Raw genomic sequence first — 7,404 nt, forward strand, 5'->3', positions numbered from 1 at the left:
AATGTATGGGAGGAGGCTATCGCTGTTGCCCTTGGTTGTCCCACAGAGGTGGAAGATAAGTCCCCATTGCAGAAGACACCGTGCACTTCAGATGCATGGTCCAGAAGCCCCGGAGCTGGAACTGTCCCGAATGCTTTCTCCCTGATGACTGGCTTCCATAGCACCAGAAGGCTCCAGGCAAGCTTCCGAAGAAGGGAGAAACTGAGAGTCTTACCCAGGTATAAAGACTATGACAACAGGGACTGGCTCCATAACAATAAGGGTGTAGAAGTGGCGCACACACCTTGACGGTAACCAAGGGTTCTCTAATTCAACTTAAGACAAGCTCAATGAGAGGGAAACCCTCTCTTTGCTTATCCTAGCTTAATGGCTGGCTTGATGGCCGAAGAAGGAGGAGCAGGAGAAGGAAGAGGAGGAGGAGCAGGAGGAGGAGGAGGAGGAGGAGGAGGAGGAGGAGGAGGAGGAGGAAGATGACATATAGAGCCAGGGTTATTGCAATTACCATTAGTGGGCATCAGTACTGGAAACCCAACCAACTATCCACAGCTAGGAACTATTGGACTTTGGAGGAGAACCCACAGCCACCACGTTAGTAAACCAGTACTCATGCATTTAGGAATCTATATTTATATACCTATTGATGAAATAACAATTAATGGGGAAAGGGGCCATGAATTTGAAGAGAGCAAGGAGGAGTATAGAGGAAGGTTTGGAAGAAGCAAAGGAGAGTGACATTTCATAAGGGAAAAGCGCACTCGGTCCAGGATAGTGTCATGATTTCCCTCGGGACAAACCTGGCAGGGATCTGTAGTTTATGTGGGGAAAATCCCGACAACTCATAAGGAAGAGATTTTTAATTTAATTTTCAAAGTTATCATTACAGTTATCATTGTTTGTGTGTGTATGTGTACTCACATGCATGTGTCCCACAGAACTCTATGGAATTCAGAGGACATGAGCCCGCTGTGGTGGTCCTCGTCTGAGATCTCAGCACTCCGGGAAGGTAGAAACTGGAGGACCAGAAGCTCAAAGGCCATCTTTGGCTACATAGTGAATTGGAGGCTATCCTGGGCTATGCTACATGAAATTTTGTCTAGAAATAAACTCATGGTATTTAGTAGTAAAAACAGCCATAACATTCATCCCAGAGTCAACAGGGAACACAAAATCTCCAGTCTTCAGTAACATGGATGGGTCTAAAACAGTGGTTCTCAACCTTCTTATCGCTGAGACCCTGTCTTGCAGTTCCATAGGTTGTGACCACCCAACCATAAAATTTTCATTGCTACTTCACTTTTGCTACTAAGTAATGCAAATACCTGTGTTTTCCTTTATTTTTAATTTTTTTTAAAAAATGTGTGTAGTAGTGCACACTTTTTTTTTAAAGATTTATTTATTTATTATATGTAAGTACACTGTAGCTGTCTTCAGACACTCCAGAAGGGGGCTTTAGATCTTGTTACGGATGGTTATGAGCCATCATGTGGTTGCTGAGATTTGAACTCTGGACCTTCGAAAGAGCAGTCAGGTGCTCTTACCCACTGAGCCATCTCACCAGCCCCACCTGTGTTTTCCTGACGGTGTTGGGCAACCCCTGTGAAAAACTTGTTAGACCTTCCTGAGGGGTCAAGACCCACTGGGTGAGAGCCATTGTTCTAGAAGACAGTGTGAGATACTGTTAAAATATATTTGAAAATATAATGTAACCCATTCAGAGCATGAAATACCATGCACTTTTATACTAAAGAAAAAAAGGGCTTAGTTGGCTAATTTTATTTATTATAAAAGAGACTTTTGGGTGCTTTTACCTGCTGAGCCATCTCACCAGCCCTCCAAGGAGACTTTTGAAAACATCTATTATCGAATAAAACAAGTTAGGAAACATTTAGAAGAAACTTCTAGAAGGATTCATTCCCCCCCCCCCCACCTTTTTTTTTCTTTTTGGTTTTTCGAGACAGGGTTTCTCTGTATAGCCCTGGCTGTCCTGGAACTCATTCTGTAGGCCAGGCTGGCCTCGAAACTCAGAAATTCACCTGCCTCTGCCTCCCAAGTGCTGGGATTAAAGGCGTGCGCCACCACTGCCCAGCTGGAATTTTTTTTTTTTTTTAAAAAGATTTATTTATTTCATGTATGTGAGTGCACTGTTGCTATCTTCAGACACACCAGAAGAGGACATCGGATCCCATTACAGATGGTTGTGAGCCACCATGTGGTTGCTGGGAATTGAACTCAGGACCTCTGGAAGAGCAGTAAGTGCTCTTAACCGCTGAGCCATCTCTCCAGCCTGTGGCCTCTGGAATTTAAAATAATTCTTCTGTATAGGAGTGGGATTATAGGTGTGCATTGCCAGACGCCCCTCTCTTTAAAAAGTAATTCTGGGAGGCTCTTGCTGTGTAGCCTAGGCTGCTCTTGAACTCTGGAAACTTCTGCCTTTATTTCCTGGATACTGTCACCACACGCATGAGCCACCCCACTCAGCTGGAAATGACCTTGTTTAAGGCCAAAACTTCCTAATGCCTTGGGTGGGCCCTGAGAATGTACAAGAGAGGAATTTGGACATAAATCATTTCCAGCTCTCCTACAGGGCCAGGAAGGTGCAGGAACAATGTGTGTGTGTGTGTGTGTGTGTGTGTGTGTGTGTGTGTGCGCGTGTGCGCGTGTGCGTGTGTGTGTGTGTGTGTGTGTGTGTAGTGCTGTGTGTATACATGCTATGTGAGGTGTGCACTTGCTTACACAGGTGTGCATGTGCCATTGAGAACACCCACAGGTTGTAACATCTCAGGGGACCTCTGATGCTCCCATGTTGCACTTCAGGTAACATTGTTTCAGGTAGGATGCTCTGGAGCCTCTGAGGCAAGGGCTTCTTTACTTGCTCCAGTGCTCCCCCCTCCCCACTTCTGCCTCTTCTCCATTTTTCTGTCTCTCCTACTTCCCATTCAGCAGCAGCCCGCCCTCCCACCCCCAACTGCAGTCCCTCAATGAGACTGAGGCATACCATGGGGTTCCTGCTGTCTCTTCTGCTCCCTCCACACCTCCTACTGAGACCTTGACAAGTTTCTGGGAATGAATAAGTGTGTGGAGGAAGAAGGGAGTTTCACAGGCCAGGCAGCGACCATTCGGAGGGGCAGGGGCGGGGCAAGAACAACACCCTAAATCCTTGCAGTGGACACATCCGTTGATGATGGGAGGGCTCCACTCACTTAGCTTTGCACAGTCAGGCCTTGCATCATCTCATCTGATAACCAACCCTTCCTCTCTACCTTCTGAGATACACAGACACATGTGCTACAACGTCCACTGTGGCCCCTTCCTATGGACCCTGGGAGAGAAGTTTTTGATCAGGGAAGGATGGGGTAGCTTCCTCTCTCCTCAGAGAAACTCCAACACATTGACACCTAGAGACACTCAAGGTTCTGGTCAAGACTTTGTGACAAATGACAAACTTTGGGTAAACACCTTTTCCACCATGGAAGACCAATGACCCACAGCAGTGGAGGGCCACACAGCAGTGACAGCACAGCCTGACACTGGTGAGTTTCAGAACACACAACTGTCGTTGTTATTGTTGACAATTCACATGTACCCCAGGCTGGCCTCCACTCTCTGTGTAGTTAAGGCTGACCTGGTTTTGTATAGTATTAAAGATGGACTCCAGGATTTCCTGCATGCTACAGCTCTAGCCCCGGGGCACAAGACCAACAGAACAATTGTCTATGGTGTGGATAACATTTATGTAAGTCTTAAAACCCTTGTAAACTATGGGCTGGAGTGTATGCTCAGCGACACAAGGTCCTAGGTCCAATCCCTAGCGTTTAAGCCAGTGCTTACACCTGGGGAGTGTAGAATGAATAGAGAGGGAGTCGAGGAGGACATCAGCTGTACTGAGCACCTAATCCATCGCAGAGTATCAAACTGTCACACAGCCCAGCAGCTAACGGCGGCACATGCTTATTATCTCCGTTTGAGAGGGGAATGTGGGCTGTTAATGTGATGGATTACATTGATTGACTTTTGAATATTGAACCAGCCTGACATTCACGGGATGAGCCCCATTCTGCCGTGGTGTGTGTAATTCTTTTTCTGTATTGATGCAGTCACCTGCCTCGTATTTTGCATAATATTTTAGTTGTTAGCTTCGTGAGGAATGGCAGTCGGCAGGTTTCTACTCCCGTCTCTCTCCCGTTTAAGAATGAAGGTAATCTCAGGGCCACAGAGCAGTGGGAGATGTATTCCTGTCTCTCCTGTTCTTAGGAAGAAATGGTGGGATAAGCATGACATATTCTTTTAATGTTTGGTGGGATTTACCTGAGAAACCGAACGGCCTAGATTTTGCAGTTCTTTTTTTTTTTCTTCTTCTGGCCCTGCTTGCTCCGGCCTCACTCCCTATGGCCATATTTATTTCATATATGTGAGTATACTGTTACTGTCTTCAGACACACCAGAAGAGGACATCAGATTCCACTACAGGTGGTCGTGAGCCACCATGTGGTTGCTGGGAATTGAACTCAGGACCCCGAGCCATCTCTCCAGCGTGGTTTTGCAGTTCTTAAGAGAATTTTAATTTACTTAATAGATACATCATTGTGCTGCTCATTTTTGGCACATATTTTGGTAATTAGTGAACTGATTGGTTGATTGATGATTGATTGATTGAGACACAGTCTCACTATGTAGCCAACAGGAACGTGATTTGTAGCTGAGACTATGTAACATGGAGATTCAGAAAGATCAGCCTGTCTCTCCTCACAATTACTAGGGTTAAATGTGTGTGTCCCCACACCTGCCTGTGCTTTTATTTTGAGATACTCTTATGTATTCCAGCTAGCTTTAAACTCATTATACAGATTAGATTCACAGGTAACAGAGAGTTGCCATGTCTGGGACCCAGATCCTCTAGAAAAGCAATAAGCAAACCTATAGGGACCATTCTCTCAAACCACCACTTCCACCCACCTCCAAGATTTGCTACTTGAAGAAAACATTTAAAACCCCCTTTGGCCTAATACTGCAGTGTTTCCAGTGCAAGGCATCTTTCTTTCTTTCTTTCTTTCTTTCTTTCTTTCTTTCTTTCTTTCTTTCTTTCTTTCTTTCTTTCTTTCAGTTCTACAAAACTTTATTAAATCCAGCCTTATCTCTAAAATAGAACCACATAAAATCCCACACATTTCCTTTCAACATTCTTACTGGGAGCCCCCGAGCAGTCTTCTCTCCCTCATTTATTGGCATCTTGGTCAAGGATGGAAGCCGATTTGACCCAACTTAGGTGAGTGAAATATTTAATCAGTGACAGGAAGTGTTTACACTAAATACAGAACAGAACCTGAACACCCAGAGAGGGAGCCCACAGACAGGCAATCTGAGGGCCCATCTGAACCAGCTCCATTGCCTGGCCTCTTGCTCTAGTGAGACCATAGGCTCCAGGTTTGCATATCCCTGGCGGCAAGCACCTAGGTTCTAAGGAAGGGCAACAGAGCTCTGAAGTCTTACACTGCTTTGCAAGCAAAGCCTATTTGCTGGGTAGGTGGGGCTTCACAGGTCAGGTGGGTACAGGCACAACATCTTGAGTGATGGCTGATCTGGGGACTAGCCAGATTCACATGATGAGGTCTTGTCCCTCATGGTGTATGTACTGCTGAGGGACCCGTGACAGGGAAGGTAAGTTCATAAGCCAGAGACACTAGTTGTCTTGTGAGGCAAAAGGGAAAGACACAAGAATCAATCAGCTAAGAAGATCAGAGGCACAGACGCCACCGAGCACCTAGAGGAGGTGAGGAGAGCCGGGATCTTCTCTGGAGCCCCTTGTCAGAGAGTCAGCAGAGCTGAGTGGCCAACCAAGGCAACCGAGCGGGCCACAGGAGCATGGGCGGGACAGCCTCTGGCCAGATTTTTCTTCTTGTAGCCCAGCATGGAGGAAAAAGGACATGACTAGCGAACAGAGCGAGCATAAGTACCAACATTTCCCCTGCGGGACCAGGCCTGGGCAAGGCAGACAGGAGCTGCGGGACCAGGTCTCGGGTTATTCATCGTCAGAGTCTCCCAGTTCAAGTAACATGTCCTCCACGTCTCTGAACTTGATGTGGTACAGGATCTGCCAGTACATGGAGTCACAGCTTCGGTACCTATTCTTGGGGTACAATTGCCACATTAAAGACAGCTCGTAAGGCATCAGCTGACTGGGGGTCATAGCTTCCCCCAAGGCGACATCTTCCTGGCGCAAGATCACCTGGAATTTCTGCTACTCTTGATGACTATGGGCAGCCAGCTTCGGCGAAATTCATCCAAGTACACGTGCTTCTCCCAGATCCACAGGTGGCTGGGGTGTGTGGGTGTCTCTGCCCTGTATGCCCGCTGGGTAGCCATGGCATCCCATAGGAGCAGGAAGCAGAAAATTGCAATATCAGTCCATGATAAAGCTACTCCCTATTGCAAGGCATCTTTCACTTGAGCAACCTACATATGTACCATAACTACAAGGCCAGAGGCTTCTTTTTTTGTTTTTTGTTTTTCGAGACAGGGTTTCTCTGCATAACCCTGGCTGTCCTGGATCTCACTCTGTAGACCAGGCTGACCTCGAACTCAGAAATCTGCCTGCCTCTGCCTCCCAAGTGCTGGGATTAAAGGCATGCGCCACCACGCCCAGCCGGCCAGAGGCTTCTTGACCGTTCACCCACCTCAGAGTCATAGCATCCTCTCTAGTTCCACTGGACTTTTCTGCTGAACAAGGGAGATGTGGCAACAGGGCAACAGGAAACACAGGCACATGCTTACCCAAAGAGGGCTTATAAATTTGACAGTCACACAGGTTAGGAGTTGTGGTGGTTCAAATGAGAATGGCTCCCATCGGCTCAGAAATTTGAATGCTTGGTGCCCAGCTGGTGAAACTGTTTGGGAAGGATTAAGAGGCGTGGCCTTGGTGGAAGAGGCCTGTCACTGGGGGATGGGCTTTGAGGTTTCAAAACTCGGAGCTAGTTCCAGTCAGCTTTCTCTGCCTCTTACTTGGGGATAGGACACCATGTCTGCCTGCCTGAGGCCTCCCCACAGGATGATGATGGACTCCTCACACTCTGAAGCTGTAAGCCCCCAGGAAAGTCTTCCATAAGTTCCCTTTGTCATGGCGTCCAATCGCAGCAACAGAAAAGTAATTAAGACAGAAGCCGACCCCAGGTGCAGCCTCTCACCTTCTCCCTGCAGTTTGAGAACATCTCTGAACTGGCTGGTTTGATTTGTCAAGCGGGGAAAGTAACTCTCCTGTGGTTGGCTGCACAGGTCAGCGAGATGGGCGGGAGGGTTCTCCTTCTCCTCCTTCTCCTCCTTCGATTTATTATTTTATGTATATGAGCACACTGTAGCTGTCTTCAGACACTCCAGAAGAGGGCATCGGATCCCATTACAGATGGTTGTGAG

The 7,404-nt window shown here is 47.2% G+C and overlaps 1 pseudogene; it reads right to left on the minus strand.

Moving 5' to 3' along the window:
• Nucleotides 1–6,016: 6,016 nt before the first annotated feature.
• Nucleotides 6,017–6,360, minus strand: LOC110338552 (annotated as a pseudogene).
• Nucleotides 6,361–7,404: the final 1,044 nt, after the last annotated feature.

The sequence above is a fragment of the Mus pahari genome, chromosome 21 (assembly GCF_900095145.1).
Source record: "Mus pahari chromosome 21, PAHARI_EIJ_v1.1, whole genome shotgun sequence".
NCBI lineage: Eukaryota > Metazoa > Chordata > Mammalia > Rodentia > Muridae > Mus > Mus pahari.